Genomic DNA, 21,137 nt, shown 5'->3' on the forward strand with positions numbered 1-21,137 from the left:
ACTTTTAACAAGGAAATTCAAAAAATTCATTAAAAGAAATAAATTTAAAAATGACACTAAAAATAAATTTGAACCCAAGAAAAACCAAGTAATTTGCTACGAATGCAAGAAGCTAGGACACTATAAAAGTGAATGTCCCAAAGTCAAGAAGAAAACACCAAAGAAGAAGGCGCTCAAAGCAACATGGGATGACTCAAGCGCATCTGAAGAAGAGGAGCCCAACATCGAGCTAGTTGCTCATTATGCACTAATGGCCATTGGAGAGCAAGTATCAAGTTCAATTGATGCAAATTTATCATTTGATGAATTATTAAATGCTTTCCATGATTTATTTGATGAATGCAAAATAATTAGTAGAAAATATAAATTGTTAAAAAAGGAGCATGATTCTCTTGTTAGTAATTTTGATAAATTAAAAATTGAGCATAATAATAGTTTAGCTTCATGTACAAAATATCATGATTTAGAAATAATTCAAAAAGAGAACTTGCTACTCAAGGATACCTTGAAGAAATTTGAGGTTGGTAGCAAGTCCTTGAATATGATTCTTACCAATAAGGGTCATGTTCATAAAAGAAGCTCTCACCAAAATCCAACCACCTTCATTAAAGGCCCTATCTTGCATATTTCTCCCCAAAATAAATATAACTTTTGTTGCAAACATGGACATAAAGCTTATTATTGTCCATTTAAAAAGGTTAGTCCATACAAATTGATATAGGTTCCTAAAGGAATCGTAAAGAATTTCAAACAACATGATAAGCAATTTAGATCGATTTTTGAGGCACCCAAGGTCAAATGGGTACCTAAAAATCATCATCTTTTATAGAAACGTAAATCATCACAAGCTAGGAGCAAGAGATGGTACCTTGATAGTGGATGCTCAAGGCATATGACCGGAGATCCATCTCAATTCTCTAAGCTCACTAGCATAGATGAAGGATATGTCACCTTCGGAGACAACAACAATGGTAAAATCATTGGCAAAGGAACCATAGGTAACAAATCCAACTTCTTTATTGAAGATGCTTTGTTAGTTGATGGTTTAAAATATAACCTCTTGAGCATTAGTCAATTATGTGATAAAGGATATATTGTTAAATTTAAATCTAATGCTTGCATTATTGAAAAACCACACAAAAAATACATCTATGATTACATTAAAATAAAATAATGTATACATCATTGACATTAATGATCTTTGTAATGAAATGTATTTTTCGGTTTTGAATGATGATGCTTGGCTTTGGCATAGGAGATTAGGTCATACTAGCATGAAACTAATCACCCAAATTTTATTTAAAGAACTTGTAAGAGGAATTCCTCATATCAAGTTTGTCAAAGATAATGTGTGTGATGCTTGTCAATTAGGAAAATAAATAAAAAGTAGCTTCAAACCTAAGAATCAAATAAGCACCTCTAGACCTTTGCAATTGATCCATAAGGACTTGTTCGGACCAATTTCTACATCAAGCCTAGGAGATAGCAAATACGCTTTTGTCATTGTATATGATTATAGTAGATACATATGGACTTATTTTTTAACACACAAAAGTGAATGCTTTAGATATTTCACAAAGTTTTGAAAACTTATTCAAAATGAAAAGGGTTATATGATTTCGTAAATTCAAAGTGATCACGGAGGTGAATTTCAAAACCGTGATTTTCAAGAATTTTATGAATCTAATGGATACAACCACAACTTCTCTACTCTAAGAAATCCTCAACAAAATAGAGTAGTAGAAAGAAAGAATAGAAATTTACAAGAAATGGCAAGAACCATGTTGAATGAACATAGCCTACCCAAATATTTTTGGGCCGAAGCCATAAACACGACATGTTATGTCATGAATAGAGTTCTAGTAAGACTCTTACTCACCAAAACTCCTTATGAGTTGTGGAACAACAAAAAACTCAATGTTTCATATTTTAAAGTTTTTGGGTGTAAGTGTTTTATCTTGAATGAAAAAGATGTCTTAGGAAAATTTGATGCTAAATCCGATGATGAAATTTTTCTTGGCTATTCTTCGATTTCTAAAGCATTTCGTATCTTTAATAAAAGAACCTTGATTATAGAAGAATCCATTAATGTTATTTTTAATGAGGTTTTTGAAATTAAGAAAAATGATTTTGATGATGATGTTAATTTTGATACTTTGAATTTAAATGAAACTCTTTCTCCAACTAGCAACTTGGATGCATCTACTTCCGAAACATCCTTACCCAAGGATTGGAAGTATGTAGATACTCATCCTAAGGAGCTGATCTTAGGAGACACATCTAAAGGGATTCAAACACGTTCTTCTCTTAAAATTTTTTGTGTCAACGCTGCTTTTCTCTCCCAAATTGAACCTAAATGTATTGATGAACCTATGAAAGATGATTCATGGATTATCGCAATACAAGATGAGTTAAATCAATTTAAGAGAAATGAGGTGTGGAAGCTTGTTCCTAGGCCAAATGACCATTTAGTTATTAGTACTAAATGGGTCTTTAGAAACAAGCAAGATGAATCTGGTATCGTGGTTAGAAACAAGGCTAGATTAGTGGCCAAAGGTTTCAACTAAGAAGAAGGTATTGATTACGAAGAAATCTTCGTTCCTGTGGCTCGATTAGAAGCCATAAGAATGCTCCTTGCCTATGCTAGTAGTAATAATTTTAAGTTATTTCAAATGGATATTAAAAGTGCTTTTCTTAATTATTTTATTTTTGAAGAAGTTTATGTTGAACAACCTCCCGGATTTGAGAATAATAGTCTCTCTAATCATGTATTTAAATTGACTAAAGCTCTCTATGATTTAAAACAAGCCCCAAGGGCTTGATATGAGAGACTTAGTTCATTTCTTATTGAAAATAATTTCTCTAAAGGCAAGGTTGATACTACATTATTTATCAAAAATTTTGAAAATAATTTTCTTATTGTTCAAACTTATGTTGATGATATTATCTTCAGTTCTACGAATAAATCTCTTTGTGAATCATTTGCTAAGAGTATGAGTCTTGAATTTGAAATAAGTTTGATGGAAGAATTAACCTTCTTTTTGGGCTTACAAATTAAACAACTAAGTAATGGCATCTTTATTAGTCAAACAAAATACGCTTTAGATTTGCTAAAAAGGTTTAATATGGATAGCTCAAAAGCTATCAACACTCCTATGAGCACCTCCATTAAGTTAGAAATTGATGAAAGTGGAGAAAACTTTGATCAAAAAGCTTATAGTGGTATGATTGGAAGTCTACTATACCTCACCGCAACAAGACCGGATATCATATTTAGTGTAGGTCTTTGTGCTGGGTTTTAATCTAATCCTAAGATATCTCATCTTAAAGCAGTTAAGATGATACTTAGATATCTTAAAGGTACCACAAATCTAGGATTATGGTATCCAAAATCCAAGAATTTTGAGCTAATTGTTTATGTTGATGTGGATTTTGCTAGATGTAAACTAGATAAAAAAAGCACATCAGGAACATGTCAATTTTTGGGACATGCACTTGTTTCTTGGTTATCCAATAAACAAAACTCGGTTGCACTATCTACAACCGAAGTTGAGTACATTGCAGCTAGTGCATGCTGTGCACAAGTTGTGTGGATGAAAAACACTTTAGAGGACTATAATATTCATCTTAAAAATATCCTCATTAAATGTGATAACACAAGTGCAATATGTCTAACAAAGAATCTCATTCAACACTCTAGAACAAAACATATTGACATTAGGCATCACTTTATACGAGATCATGTCACTAATCATGATGTAATCCTAGAGTTTATTGATACAAAACATCAATTGGCTGATATTTTTACAAAGTCTTTAAGTGAAGAACAATTTGATTTTATTAGAAGAGAATTAAGAATGTTGATTTGTCCAAATACATGAATTTATTTCATTTTCAGACTTTCTTGATTCGGTGCTGAAAATTTCATAATACGAATTCTACATAAGATTGTGTACTTTAATAACATGTTTACTTTAATGTTGGAAATTTTGTGCCTTGATGCTAAAAATTTTCATGATGATGAACATGTTTACCTTTATGATTGTAATTGAAAAGCTATAACAAAACATTATCCGAATGCATGATTTTGTTGTATTTATCTTCCGGATTTAATGTATTTCTTGAATGGAGCTTTCATGAGTCTATGCCATATCGAATTTATTTTATATCCATACTCTATCACTTAATGATTTTTGATACATGGAATTAATTGACAAATGCATCTCTCATGGACTTATCTTTTGTGAATTTTTATTGAGAAATGGATTTGATGTAATCATTCTTTCACATAAATTCCTTCTTGATGAAGGAAGACTTTTTTGAGATAAACACTTATAAGGATTTAATTTCACATTTATATCTTGATCCTTGTGAAAAATGAAGCATGATTTTATCATTTTGAATGAAAAATGAAATGAAACTCTCTTATCATTTTTAACTTCATTCAAAGTTGGTTCTCAATGGCTTTACCTTCCTTACTTTCCTCCTCGATGCAAAGCCTTAATGATAAATAAAAGGGAAGAAGTAATGAAAGCTATCTTCTTAATGTTGAGAACTTTTGAATGATACCATGTCATGAATGCTTGAAATATGATTGGTCTGATTCTGTGACATGAATTTTTGCCATACTTTCATTTATTGTTGAATCACTCTCTTTTTTGTTGATGAAAAAGGGGGAGAAATATGTAGTAAATTGATGATAAATTGATATATGCAATTTTACACTTGAAATGTTTGCATTATGATAAGATATCTAGAGTTTATCTTGTAATTTTATAAATTGATATCTTGTCATAGAATGAATTGCTATGATTGTTATCCTTCATATTTGAAATATAAGACTTGAAAATGGATGTCATGCCTTGACATCATTTTCAGAAAGTTACATCATGATAGGAATCATGATGAGTGTATTAATAAGTTTAAATGAACTTAACTTATCAATATGTCTCTTGAATTCAAAGGCTTTGAATTCAAGAATGACTTTTCTCAACTATAGAATATAGATAGGGGGAGTTAAGGTTAACTCCGTCATCAATTGATTATTATCATAAAAAAGGGGGAGATTATTGAATCTTGGATTTTGATGATGAAGTCAATTTCATTTGTTGATCTAATCTATATGTTAAGAAAAGTGTGCAGGATTAACTACGATTGCAGTAAGACATGCAACAGGTGTTGTGCTGGAGTCAAGATCAAGATTACGTTGAGAGTACAAGAGTTTGTCGGAAGTCCGGACGTTCGTTCAAAGTTTTGTGGAAACCAGCCGAGAAGTCCAGGAGCTTGTTATAGAAGCTCATCAGAACTCGCCAAGGAGATTGTCGCGAAGTCCAGAAGCTTGCCGAGAGTCCGTTGGAGCATCGTCGAGGGTTCATCGGATGTTCGCCAGAAGTACGCCAAAAGCTCGCCAGAAGAAGCGATTGACGCACCGGAACATAGAATTATAGTAATCATGTCGTAATTGTCATAGTTAGAGTATAGATTAAGTTAGGGTTAGGAGGTAATCCCACTAACTTAATTAGGGACCAATTGGGCCCTTAATAGACCCAAATTGGGCCAAATGGAATAGCCCATTCGGACCCAGAATTCCTGGTTGGCAGTGGCACCGCCAGGGCCGACAGTGGCACCGCTTAGGAGACTCGGTCTCCCAGGGATTCTGGGTGGTAGTACCACCCCTGTCAGGCGGTGGTACCGCCGGTAGTTATTGCTGCCAGTAGTGGTACCGCCCCTGTCAAGCAATGGTACCGCTAGAGCTCGGTCTTCGAGCACTATCAAGCGGTAGTACCGCCCAGACTGAGTGGTAGTACCACCCAGTGCCCGATGATAGGCGGAAGTACCGCCCAGACTGAGTGGTAGTACCACCCAGTGCCCGATGATAGGCGGAAGTACCGCCCAATAATGGCAATGGTACCATCAGGACCCCGGAAATCTTGGAATAGACACTTTTAGGCTTTATTTTTGAACTTATTGGGGTCTATAAATACCCCACCCTTTCCTACATGAAAGGGCACAAAAATCTTGACATTATCTTGAGTCTTTGAGGCCTTAAAGTGTTGTAAAAGCTAGAGTTCTCCTACTTCTTTCTAAGTGTTGAGATCATCCAAGAGAGAAGTGAAAACTTATAAGGGTTGTCTCCTAAGCCCGTCAAAAGGAGAAAAGCTGTAAAAGGGTGGTTGGCCTTCGCCTATTGAAGGAAGGCCTTTAGTGGACGCCAGTGACCTCGTCGGAGGAGGAAGCCGATAGTGGATGTAGGTCACGTTGATCGAACCACTCTAAAATCTCGGTTTGCATTTACTTTGAGCATTTTTCCTTTATAGCAAACTGGCTCTCCTCTTTACTGTGCTTTAAATATGTCTACATTTACTTTGACATAAAACATCTTCCGAGATCGGCTTTCTACGAAGACTTTACGAAATCAACATTTTTGTGATATACACTACTGCAAATCACCTTAGTCTTCTCTTACATTTTCACTTTAGACTTCAAGCTCAAATTCCTTCCGAAACGAGTTGAGTTGAATCGGCTTTAATTGAAACAAGGTTTTTGAAATCCTGAAAGTTTTTTGCTGCACTAATTCACCCCTCCCCCCCCTTCTTAGTGCACTCTTGATCCTAACACAAACTAAAAAGTTTTGCCTCCTTTTGCGGTATGTACGTTTATAATTTTTGCTTCTCTTTAGATATGTAAGCAAGCAAGCTATCTCCCCCTTTGTCATTGTTAAAAAGAAGGGAATAATATAATTTTGTATCTCTTTTTTCTTTTACAATAATTTTCAAATCATGACAAAGATAAAGTGTTATTCTTATTGCAATATGCCATAATTGAGATAAACCTTGAATTCAAGTCAAAGCAATTTTAAATATGATTCACATCATATGAAATACATCATATCATCATAATAAAATCATAAGTATTGCATGTATCATTTCAAATCATAAATATTTCACATTATGATGGTATCAAATATTGAAAAATCAAGATGATGATTCATATAAGAAGTATCACAAGTTATAATCGAGAGAAAAATAAATCATCATTCATTTTCAACTCATTCAATTTGTCAAATCAATATTTTTTTGGTATTCATGATACCAAAACATGTTTTCAAATCTTCATCATATAACATGCATAATTTCATAAAATTGAAAGGAGAAGGGAAGAATTCGAAAGTACAAAGATTTCAACCATCTTATAAGCAAATGAAAGATCAAGTCATGAATCCAAAATTCCAAGAATCATTTCAATAATTATCCTTTTAAATAATCAAAATGATCATCAAAATCACTTTTCAGAAAATTCAATGAAGGCAACATAGATAGATTCACATGAGAACTTGATTCATGCATAATGTCTCAATTTTTCATGAATCATAAAAAAATTAGAGTATCAAGTGACGAAGTCATGATTCGTGTGACAAAAAAAATTGTCGATTCATGCATTCAAACCATTACTACTTCAACTCATCATGCATAGTTTAAAAAATATAAAATCATCAAAGATGATACAAACATTTATTTATCAAAATGCAATCCCTTTTTGGTTGTTTCATTTTAAGTTGTTTGCTTCGTATTAGTATGTCTTTTTCATTTATGCCAAATCGAAGCATATATCATCATTTAAACCAAAAAACAAATTTTCTCAACATGACCAAAAATATAACACATTAAACATAAGGATTCTTTAAACAAGTGATTTGGTTTATCATTTTGATTCCAATGATAATACAATTTTATTTTTATGTGTTTCATTTTGTGCGTTTAATTTCATATTAGGATGCTCAAGTTTTTCGTATGAAAACTATACAATCATAGTTTAAAATCGAATGAGCAAGAAAAATCATAGAAATAATCAAGATCAATAAAAATCATTATGATACAAATTATTACTTCATTACATCATTAAAACATCAAGCAATCATTATGACAATAAAAATCATTGTCAAAAAGAAGGGAATAATATAATTTTGTATCTCTTTTTTCTTTTACAATAATTTTCAAATCATGACAAAGATAAAGTGTTATTCTTATTGCAATATGCCATAATTGAGATAAACCTTGAATTCAAGTCAAAGCAATTTTAAATATGATTCACATCATATGCAATACATTATATCATCATAATAAAATCATAAGTATTGCATGTATCATTTCAAATCATAAATATTTCACATTATGATGGTATCAAATATCGAAAAATCAAGATGATGATTCATATAAGAAGTATCACAAGTTATAATCGAGAGAAAAATAAATCATCATTCATTTTCAACTCATTCAATTTGTCAAATCAATATTTTTTTGGTATTCATGATACCAAAACATGTTTTCAAATCTTCATCATATAACATGCATAATTTCATAAAATTGAAAGGAGAAGGGAAGAATTCGAAGGTACAAAGATTTCAACCATCTTATAAGCAAATGAAAGATCAAGTCATGAATCCAAAATTTCACGAATCATTTCAATAATTCTCCTTTTAAATAATCAAAATGATCATCAAAATCACTTTTCAGAAAATTCAATGAAGGCAACATAGATAGATTCACACGAGAACTTGATTCATGCATAATGTCTCAATTTTTCATGAATCATAAAAAAATTAGAGTATCAAGTGACGAAGTCATGATTCGTGTGACAAAATAAAATTGTCGATTCATGCATTCAAACCATTACTACTTCAACTCATCATGCATAGTTTAAAAAATATAAAATCATCAAAGATGATACAAACATTTATTTATCAAAATGCAATCCCTTTTTGGTTGTTTCATTTTAAGTTGTTTGCTTCGTATTAGTATGTCTTTTTCATTTATGCCAAATCGAAGCATGTATAATCATTTAAACCAAAAAAACAAATTTTCTCATCATGACCAAAAATATAACACATTAAACATAAGGATTCTTTAAACAAGTGATTTGGTTTATCATTTTGATTCCAATGATAATACAATTTTATTTTTATGTGTTTCATTTTGTGTGTTTAATTTTATATTAGGATGCTCAAGTTTTTCGTATGAAAACCATACAATCATAGTTTAAAATCGAAAGAGCAAGAAAAATCATAGAAATCATCAAGATCAATAAAAATCATTATGATACAAATTATTACTTCATTACATCATTAAAACATCAAGCATGATTTCATAAAGCATTTTCCATCAAAATCATTTTGTTTGTTGTAGTTATACATTTTTCTTTTTAGGTGAATCTAACTTTTTATGCTTAGTTTTCCATACAAAAACCATGCATCATCATTTATAATCGAAAGGCAATATGAAAATCATTATTGCTTCTTAAAACATGCATAGAATTATCATTTTGTTATATTTTCATAAAACATGTAAGTATCATGATCATTTTTTCAAAATAAGCTAGAAAAAGAAAAGCATGATCCCTAATTTTTTTGCATTTTTATTACAACATTAAACATGTAATTTTTAAGAAAAAAATATATATAATTTTTCTAAACTAAATTAAAAATAACTCATGCTAAAGCATCATGTAATTTCGAAATAAATTAAAGAAATTTTGGTTACCTCAACGTCGAAAGTCATTAAGGCGTAGTTTGCCACCTCGCCTTTGTTGATTTTCTTCTCGTCTTTGAAGGAGCTCGATTCATCCCAAAGTGCTTCCTTCTTCTTGCGTTCATAGCAAGTAGTTGCGTTCTTTTTGTTCTTTAATTTTTGTTTCATGAACTTTTTAAATTTCATAGTGAGGAGTTCAAGTTCACTATCATTTGAGCTTATGCTCGAGTGGTCTTCGATTGTTCTAAGTCTGAAATCCTTCTTGTTCTTTCGAAGGTTATTCTCAAGTTTGTTTTGTGCATTGTGCATCATTTTATATGTCATCAATGAACCTAAAAGTTTTTCAAATGAAAAATTATTAAGATCTTTTGCCTCTTGTACTGCAGTTACTTTCGGATCCCAACTCTTATTAAGGGAACATAAAATTTTGTTTACAAGTTCAAAATCTAAAAAACTTCTATCAAGTGCTTTTAAACCATTGACGATATCCGTAAAATGGGTGTACATGTCTCTAATAGTTTCACTTGGTTTCATAAGAAACAGTTCAAAATCGTGCATTAAAAGATTGACATTAGAATCTTTTACTCTACTCATGCCTTCGTGTGTGATTTCGAGAGTATGTCATATATCGAAAGTCGTTTTGCATATAGAAATTCGATTGAATTTTTTTTTTCTACAGCGTAAAATAGAGCATTCATAGCTCTAGCATTTAAAGAAAAGTTTTCTTCTCCAAATCATTCCAATGGTTCATTAGAAGAGAAGACCTTCGAAAACCGCTTTCAATAATATTCCATAAATTTAAATCCAAAGAAAGCAAGAAAACTCTAATTCGAGTTTTCCAATATGTGTAGTCCCTCTCATTGAACATGGGAGGACGAATGAGAGAGTGACCCTCTTGAAAGCCGAAAAGAGCTATTTTTATTTGGGTGTTAAACCAAATATGAAAAACGAGACTCTAATACCAACTGTTTGGAACAAGTCGGCACTAAGAGGGGGGGGGGGGTGAATTAGTGTAGCGGTAAAAATTATGTCAGTTTGAAAATCTCGTTATGATTAAACCCATTTCGGAAGATGTTAACTTGAAAGCATACGGAAGAGTATAGTGGATGTAAAGCAAGTAAAGAAGGGCAGTTTGCAGTAAATGTAAATTGTAAGAAGTAAATGCAAACTGAGTTATAGTGGTTCGGTCGTCGTGACCTACATCTATTCTACTGATTCCTCTTCCGTCGAGGCCATCGGCATCCACTAACAACCTTCCTTTAATAGGCAAAGATCAACCTCCTTCTTACAACTCTATTCTCCTTTTGCAGGCTCAAGAGAGAACTTCTACACCCCCTTTTTACAAAGCTTCCCTCACACTCTCTCTTAGAATGGTCTTAAACTTTAGGAGGAGGGACTCTATACTTTAAAAGGGTTTTTAACTCTATAAATATAGAGTTTTTATTCACTTTTCTTGCTTCTCCATATAGGAATAGCTAGGATATTTATAGACCCCAAATGTCTTCAAAAATGGAGCCAAAATTTAAATCCACAAAATTTCAGGGTATGGGCGGTACCACCGCCTGCACTAGGCGGTACCACTGCCTGTAGCCTAACACTGAGTGGTACCACCACCTAGAAGACTGTGTCTAGGTGGTACCACCGCCCAGACTGGTGGTACTATCGCTTGACAATCTCGGAGACTGTGCCACGATGGTTTCACCTGTTTGATCATTGTTTAGGCTTTTCTCTTAGCCCAACATAGCCCAAACTTGGCCCAACTATCCCCTAATTAGGTTGGCCCAATTCTAATCTCAATTATGTGCTAATTATAAATTTTAAGATCTTTACTAAGCTAAACAAAGTCTATAAGTCTAGGTTTCTTCCAACGAGCTTCCGACGATCTCTCGACAATGTTCCAACGGACTCCTGACAAGCTCCTGGACTTCTCGGTCAATTCCAACAGAACTTCAAACGAACGTCCGGACTTCTGACGAACTCTTGAACTTTCAACGAAATCACATTCCTGTCTCCGGGACTTCATTTTACTTTATGCCTTGCTATCGTAGTTAATCCTATACATATAAAACACACTTTGATCTAGACAATTATTACTAAGCATGAATCATGTTGTTTGACATGTCATTAGTTCATCGATGCTTCGTTCGATTCTTCGACGCATCGTCCTTTCTTGCGGCCTATTGCCCAATCGACTAGTTGACCTCCGTAACTCCAATATCCTTAGCGCAATATCTGCTCTTCTTGGCCCGATGCCCGAATCCATGGCCCGAAGCTTTCTGTTGATACATCGACCAATCCTCGGGCTCGATGTCCAATCTTCTGACATGTTTTCCTCTGGCTCAATATTATTCTTCTTGCTTTAATTGTCTCATTCTGATCAAATCATCATACGTCACTCAAAACACATATCAAACCATAAACACTTATCAATTGGTTTTATCATTAAAATCCAAGATTCAATAGCACTTAATCTCCCAAGTGCTTTGGGCGGTGGTACCGTTGGAAGTAAATGCTGTCAGGCAGTGATACCGCCTCGTCAGGTGGTGGTACCACCAGAGCTCAGTTTTCAAGCTTTGTCTGACGGTGGTACCACCCAGACTGAGCGGTGGTACCCCCCAGACTAAGCATTGGTACCATCCAGTGTCAGTTTGTAGGCGATAGTACCATCCAAAAATAGCAGTAGTACCGCTAGTATCCCAAAATCCGGGGATGTGACACTTTTTTGCTCCAATTCTGAAGCCATTGGGGCCTGTAAATACCCTACCCTTTTTTGCATGAAAAGACACGAAAGTGTGAACAATATCTTAAATTCTTAGGGTGTTAAAAGTGTTGTAAAAGAAGTGTAAAGAGTCCTCCTCCTCCCTCTCTAGCATTATGATTATTCAAGAGAGGTGTGAGGCTTATAAGGGTTATCTCCTAAACCCGTGAAAAGGAGAAAACGCTGTAAAGAGGTGGTTGGTCTTCGCCTATTGAAGGAAGACCATTAGTAGATGCCAGTGACCTCAACGGAGGAGGAATCGATAGTGGATGTAGGTCACAATGACCGAACCACTATAAATTCTGGTTTGCATTTCTATTATTGTCATTTACTTACTTTGCAATTACTTCACTTCCTCCTTACTTAGCTTTCACTACCCTTACGAACAAGCATGCTTTCAAGTTATCTTCTGAGATCAGTTGTTAACGTATGAAGTGAACTGCTAAAGGTTCTTAGTATCGACTCGATCCTAACAGCCAAGTCCCAAGCGGTGCCACCACTTAGGCCTGCTAAAGGTTGCTGCATGGGCCTCACTTGGCCCAAAATAGCCCCAACTCAGGACCAATGGGCCCCTAATTGAATTGTCATTGTTTCACCCCAATACTGGCTCAATTAGACCTAAACTAACTTGATCTAGACACAATTGATTACAAACGTGAATCCTATAGTGTCTAGTATGTCATTGGTTCATCCAGCGCTTCATTTGATCCTTTAACGCATCGTCCTCTCCTTCGACGTATTGCCCAATCGGCATGTTGACTCCCACAACTTCTGATCTCCTTGATGCAATGTCTGATCCTTTGGCCCGATGCTTGAACCCATGACACGAAGTCCTTCCGGTACATCGACCATTCCACCGGCCCAATGTTCAATCTTTTAACATGTTCTATTCTGGCCTAATGTCTGATTGTTCATACGTGAATCGATTTGTCTTTCCTTGATCGAGGTTAGTCATGCGTCACTCAAAACATAAATTAGATCATAAACTCATCAATTGATTTCATCATTAAAATCTGAGATTCAACAATCTCCCCCTTTTTGATGATGATAACCAATTGATGATAGAGTTTAAACTAAACTCACCCTATCAACATGGCATAATTTTAATTATGAATTATATGCAATACATCATATTATTACTTACATCATAAGTTCAAGTATTGCATCCAACCCATCATACATAATAAAATTTTATTTTACCATGCATGATCATCATCATACCTTCTCCTCCTTTGTCATCAACAAAAAGGAGAAGTACAACTAGCAATTTTTTTTTAAATATGCAAACTAGTAAGATAGCAAGTTTTGAACATACAAGCTAGCAAGTTTTTCACATATGAAAGTTAGTAAAATTTTGCTTCTTTTGAGATAGCATGTTTGCTTTTCTTTGCGATATTCAAGCTAGCAAGTTTTTGAAAAAGAATACAAGATAGTAAATAGCAAGTTTTACATCACATGCAAGCTAGCAAATTTTAAAGATATGCAAGTTTAGCAATTCTTTGCTTCTTGAGATGGGCAAATCTAAAGATAGGCAAGATATCACTTCTTGCTTCTCTTTTGAGATATGCAAACTAGCAAGTTTTGCATTTCTTTAAAATGTGCAAGCTAACAAGTTTTATCTTATTCTTGAATTGTGCAAGCTTACAAATCTTTCTCCCCCTTTGTCATTATCAAAAAGAAGGGAAGGTTACAATAGTGAAAAAATTTTCCCTTTACATCATTTTTCAAATCATCAAATGAAATATATTAAGAAAAATTAACTTGGTGATGAGATATACAATTCATGGATACAAATTTCAAGTTATGAATATCAAGAGATAAATTATGATTCTTTTGGATAAATCAAATAGTGAAAAGATGAATCATAGTAAATGATCTTGATTCAAATGAAAAATGCATGTCATTGAAAACTGAGAAATCAAGATAAAAATCATGATTTATTTGGATAAGTATTCTATTTTAATAAAATGCAAGAGTCATATGAGAATAAAAAGTATGGGATCTTGATTCATATAAAAAAAATCTCAAGTTATAATTCTGAGAATTCAAGATCATGATATAGATAAAAATCATTCAAATTTAAATCATTAAAATTACTTTCAAGAGATTCAGAATGTCATAAATAGATTTATCTATCTCTTATTGAAAAATCGATAAGATAGAGATAGAGAAATTTTCAGGAAAAATGCATCCCCTTTTTATGTATTTGTGATTTATTTCATACAAGAATGCCTTTGTCTTTTATGCCAAATAAAAACATGTATCATTGTTTAAAATCAAAAAATTAAATTTCATCACGACAAAGATCAATAAGCCATAAATCACAAAAATCATCATGCATAATTTCAAAATATAAACTCATTAAGCATGGTTTCATTAAATATAAAGCATCTTCAATTAAAATCATTTTAGTTTTACTCCTGGCTTTCGATTGTAAATATTTTTACAAGAAGGGTGGGTTTGTTTTAGGTACCCATTTAGCTTTGGATCCCTCATGATTGGATCTATCTATTTTAATTTTTGGTATTAAGACATTTATGGTTCCTTTAGGAACCCAAACCAATTTATGTGAATTATACTTTTTAAATAAACATTTAAAAGCAAAATGACCACATCTACTACAAAAATTATACTTAACCTTATGGGTAACATGCAATATGGGTCTTTTAATAAAAGTAGTTGGCTTTTGCTAAGCGTAATTACTCACAAAGCAGATTCCTTCCTTTCTACGAATATAATTCTTATTGGCGAGAATCATATTTAAAGATTTGCTACTAATTTTAAATTTATCTAACGTTTGTTATAATAATAAAATTTTCTTTTTGCATGAATCTAATTCATCACATTTAGTGCAAGGAATTAACATGCAATTATCATACTTATTTTTAAATTTTTTAAATTCATTAGCAAGAGAAGCATACTCCTTTTTTAATAATTTATATTTTTTACCAACTAGCTTACATTCATCAAATAAATCATGGAAAGCATCAAGCAATTTATTGTAAGATAAATGAGATTTGATTGAGTCATTTACCTCATCGTCGAAAGCCATTAAGGTATGGTTCGCCACCTCACCTTTGATGGTTTGCACCTCATCTTCGGATGTTTTCAATTCATCCCATGTTGCCTTAAATGCTTTCTTCTTCTTTGGTAGCTTTTTTAATTTATAGCAAGTTGTTATGTCATTTTTAAGTTTATTTTTAGAATTAGCCTTTTTCGTGAACTTTTTATTTTTTTTTGTCAAAAGTTCTATGTCATCATCACTTGAGCTTTCCTTTGAGTGGTCTTCTATTGTTCGAAGTGTCAAATCCTTCCTATTCTTTGGAAGGTTATTCTTATGTTCATCATGTGCAATATACATCATTTCATAGGTCACTAAAGACCCGATAAGTTCTTCGAGAAGAAAGTTATTTAGGTCCTTTGCCTCTTGTATTACAATTACTTTCGAATCCCAATTTTTAGAAAGAAATCATAAAACTTTATTAACAAGTTCAAGATTCAAAAAACATTTGCAAAAAGCTTTCAAGCCACGACATCCGTAAAACGGATGTACATGTCAACAATGGTTTCGCTTGGCTTTATTCGAAATAGTTAAACATCATGCATCAAAAGATTTATCTTAGATTCTTTTACTCTATTCGTACCTTCATGAGTTACTTCTAGTGTATGCTAAATTTCATATGCAGTTTAGCATAAAGAAATATAATTAAACTCATTTTTGTTCAAAGCACAAAATAAAGCGTTCATAGCTGTAGCATTCAAAGAAAAAGGTTTCTTCTCCAAATTGTTTCATTCATTCATTGGATTAGAAGACATTTGAAAATCACTTTTCTATAATATTCCATAAATTCAAATCCATAAAAAGCAAGAAAACTCTCATTCGAGTTTTACAGTAAGTGTAGTTCGTCCCATTGAACATAGGAGGATGAACGATAGAAAGACCCTCTTGATTACCGGTAAAAGCTATTTCTCTTGGGTATTAAACCAAACGAGAAAAACCTTAGCTTTGATACCAACTATTAGGACCGAAATCGGCACTAAGAAGGGAGGGTGAATTATTTCTTTCGTAAAATCATATCGGTTTGAAAATTCTCGTTCGATGAAAACCGATATCGGAAAATAGTTTAACTTTAAAGTATTCGTAAGTGTAGTGAATAAGTGAATCAGTTTTAAATATGAATAAAAAGTATAAAGTAAATGCAAATCGAGTTTTATAGTGGTTCGGTCGTCGTGACCTATATCCACTCCTAATTCCTCTTTACTCGAGGCCACCAACTTCCACTATCGATCTTCTTTCAATAAGCGAATATCAACTACCCTTATAACTCTTTTTCCTTTTGATAGGCTCAGGAGAGAACCTTTAGGACCTCTCTTTCTTAGACCTTACTTCTCCTCTTAGAAGAACTTCTAAATACTAGGAAGAATATAACATTTCTTTCTCAAGAATATTTTTCCCCTTTCTACTCTATTTCTTGCTAATCAATGTAAGAATAGCTAGGGTATTTATAGATCCCAAATAACTTCAAAAATTGGAGCTAAAAAAGATCTCATATATAGTTTTCGGGGTACTAGCGGTACCACCTCCTAACAGATTGACAACTGGCGGTACCACTGCCTGTCAGTCTAACACTGGGCGATACCACCGCCTAACATAGTCTTGAAGACTATGTCTAGGTGGTACCACCACCGGTTTGGGTAGTACCACTACTCAGATAACCTACGAGGTCGAGTACTAGGCGATGCCACCACCTGGGCCTACTAAGGGTTGTTGCATGTGCCTCACTTGGCCCAAAACAACCCTAACTCAGGCCCAATGAGCCCCTAATTGAGTTGGTATTGTTTCACCCCCAATACCAACTCAATTAGACCTAAACTAACTCGATCTAGACATAATTGATTACAAACATAAATCCTATGTTGTCCGGCATGTCATTGGTTCATCCGGTGCTTCGTCCGATCCTTCGGCCTGATGCCCAAACTCATAGCACGAAGTCCTTCCGGCACATCGACCATTCCATTGGCCCGACGTCCAATCTTTTGACATGTTCTATTTCGGCCCAACGTTTGATTCTTCCTACATTAATCGATTTTCCTTTTCTTGATCAAGGTTACTCCTACATCACTCAAAATACATATTAGATCATAAACTCATCAATTGATTTCATCATCAAAATCTGAGATTCAACACTACCTATAACGATGGAAGGCCACATAGGTCAATCTAATTATCTCACATTTATCGACTTAATATTATCAAGAGAGGGGATTTTTGATTTGGTCTCCTAATATGACATATCACACACATACATATTTAATATATATTTATATCGCATGCAAATATATATACATATATCTAGTATGTGTACAAGCAATCACACATCACATGAGCAATCACACCAGATGATCATTGACCACATCCTAATGTGATCAGGCCTGAGCCAATGGGCCCAATCACTCACATCAAGATCTATGTATGCAACGGCGCATCTTCATACCCTATGATCATCCATCTCATCCTCGTCGGTTTCGTCGGCATCTCGACGCATCTCGATGCAGCGCGATAGTCCGTCTCGGCCTCGTGGGTCCAGCTATCGCCTTCACGCTCTCGCTATTTCTCCTCATGTAATTACAACTTAATCACAAGTACGTAGGCCTGACAATAAACGAGAAATAAATTAGAGGTTCACAAGCTCCAATAATAATAATAATTACATCACACGATCGATGATCATCCATCCACATCATACATCACATATACATATCATTATATTGGACTACTAGATAATAATAATAATTAATTAAAATTTTTAATTAAATAATATTTTTTGAAATTAGGGATATGTAGGGAATTATCATAATTATAAAGGGTATTTTGGTAATTTGGATAAAAAGGACAAATCTTAAAATTTTTAAAATTCTACGGGGCAAAACTATCCTTTTATTTAAAAACCCAACTGCCCTGCCTTTGATACGTTGCAGCCGCTGCCACCTAACTTGCGGCGGCCACTACAAGGGGTGGGGGCATTGCCTCTACCCGCGAGTGGGCGCCCCTACGGGTACTGCCACCACTGTGGGCGGTTCTGCCCGCAAGCGTTGTAGTTACCCTTGCAGGCGATTCTGCGCACGGGCATTGTTACCCACATGGGCTTCTCCGCCCACTGGTGCAGCGCCCTTAAGTGGTGCTACCCCCGCGGACGGGTACCCCCGCAGGCAGTTCTGCTTATGGGCACCGCTACCAGCAGGCACCGCCCCTACAGCTGCCTGCCTTCGGCCTGTAGGCTGTCGGTCATCGGCCACCATAGATGGCCAAGGCTGCAAGCAGCCTTTGGCCATTCTGCGAACGCAACATGGACAGCAATAATTGCTGCCTTTTCTCGCCCTTTGCGTCAATAATTTTGATGATAAAATTCTTCCTAAAACATAACACACACAATTCAAAACCAATCTTTTGTATGAACAACCTAGCTCTGATATCACGGTTAGAAAATCTAGAGGCGACATCACATGCGCAATATAAGAATAGAAAACAAAAACCCTAAATTTCCCAAAAATGTTTTCATCGTTGTGTGAAGATTAGTGCGTAAAAACCTATAAAACTTAAATCCATATGTAAGATAATGTTTTACCTAGGGAGATTGTATATCTCTAAATCCCTACAGATATGTGGGATTGGATGAAGGAGTTCAAGTACCCTACTCTCTAGTAGTGATTCATATAGTAGGGCTGCGATGATGACAATCCTTTGGACCTATTTATCCTCAATTTTTATGTACCTATAGTCCCTCATCCATCTAATATCCCAAAGACCGTATACCAGACATGGTGTTGTCAACCCCATGAAGTTTCTCCTCGAGCCTCGCTCTAATCAGATTTCTCCCAAGGAACTCTTTCTCTCTTAATCAGAATGACCTTAGCCAAGGATTTATCTTAGCAAGAACACACAGAATATTCCTCTCGTAATACTGAGAGTGGATGATCCTCTATCGACATTTAATAGCCCTCGTAAGGTTGGTCGCCACTCCCAATGATCGGTTGTACTAGATTTGGAACTTCAAAACCTATAAGTCTAGTATTAAAGAGTAGAGTACTCATATAGGATATTCTTAGTGTCTCAAATCTAAGGACCAGGTACACTATTGGGACGACGGAATCACTGTTTGACAATGAGGTATTATCAACATTCAACATTCCGTAAGCGGATCAATCGATGAATTCATTCTCCAATGAGCACTTGCACTATATCCCTAGTGTCCCCACACGAGCAGCTATGAGACCAGTTGCCTCCATCATATGAACAGGTATACAGTACACCAGTCTATCAGGTTATCTCAATGTCCCTCTCGAGTAACCTATGACTAGGATTATTTAGGGTCTGTGTTTAAAGGTGAATCGGTCTTATTATCGTGATCTCATCATGATTCGATTCTCATTGCACATGTCCATGAACATCACAATATATATGTGCAACAAGTAATATAAGTAATATAAAGTGAGAGAATTCCATAATAATAATATGCAAAAAGACTGTGTGTCAAGTCGCACGTACCATCACTCATGTGATTGACTTGCAGGACACTTATGACTAGCAGAAAGCTCTCCATGCTAGCTCTCTATGCTCACGTCTCACGCTAACTCTCCACAACAGTTCTCCACGTCAACTCTCCAGGATGGACTTGCACTCTTGACATTGAACCAAGCAGAACTGACTCATCAATCGATGGCCTCAGTGTAATAACAATTTTGTTATCTCCCAAGTCGATCATTAAGTGTGATGCTAAGAATGACATGAAAAATCTAAGCTTGAAGTGAATGCATGTTGAACTACCAAAATGATACTACAATATTGTGGTGAGCTCATTATCTCACCACAATATTGTGATGCTCCCACACTTCCAGTGTACTTATAGCAGAAGATTAACGTTGGGCTCCTAATTTGATTTGTACTACATAAGTTAGTGAAGGGTTCGAGGTGAAATGACATGAGTCTAAAAAATATAAGAAAGAAAAAAATATTATTATTTATAGTAAATGCTCCGTCTCTAAATCAATGATAATTTGAGGAATATTATAATTACATTATAGGTTAAAGGGGTATGGGTATAAATAGTGAGATCTATTATCCCCTTACTATGAAAAATAGGTAGATATACTCTTAACGGCGTAATTAGTTAACTTTACTGCTAGCTTTGCTTTACCTAAAAACACAGCTTACTCCTTACTCAAATAAATTAATGCTCAACAACTTATTTCCTCTAAACCTAAATAGACCTATGCTTTGTCAAGCATCTGAACAATAGGGCGCCCTTGTTTTCAAAGATATTTTAGTTTACTCGTTCGATCGCTTAAACGTTTTGGGTACTTGGTTTTGAAGGCTTCTATCTTGGATGCTACATTGACTTCGATAGTGGACGATATTGTTTGTTCCCTTGCTTATTCTTGGTTCGTTGTAGTTGAATAGAAAAAGAATACACACCTATTATGTAAAAACACAACAAAATATTTATTACTGTTTCATCTAAAGAATAGATTGCTTTCTTAACAAGAAGAGCAATAAGGGCATGTTCCATGACTTGCTTCTTTACTTGTTCTTACTCCATTGCTTATTTATGTACTTGCACCTGCATCGTTATTTGTTCCGTTGCTTGGTTAAATAAAAGGTTTTTCTTGTTTCCTTGCTTGATTAAGTATAAGAGTATATTATTAGTGTTGTTAATAAATTATATTAGGTTTGCGCTATTTTCCATAGGAAGGTAAAAACTATTGTTAAAATATTTTTGAGAAATATGATGTAATTAATTTTTTTTTTCATATCGTCTCACATTGATGTTAAGTTGGTAAACAACGATTTTGCTTTT

This window comes from Musa acuminata, chromosome BXJ3-1, assembly GCF_036884655.1.
Source record: "Musa acuminata AAA Group cultivar baxijiao chromosome BXJ3-1, Cavendish_Baxijiao_AAA, whole genome shotgun sequence".
In the NCBI taxonomy this organism is placed as follows: Eukaryota; Viridiplantae; Streptophyta; class Magnoliopsida; order Zingiberales; family Musaceae; genus Musa; species Musa acuminata.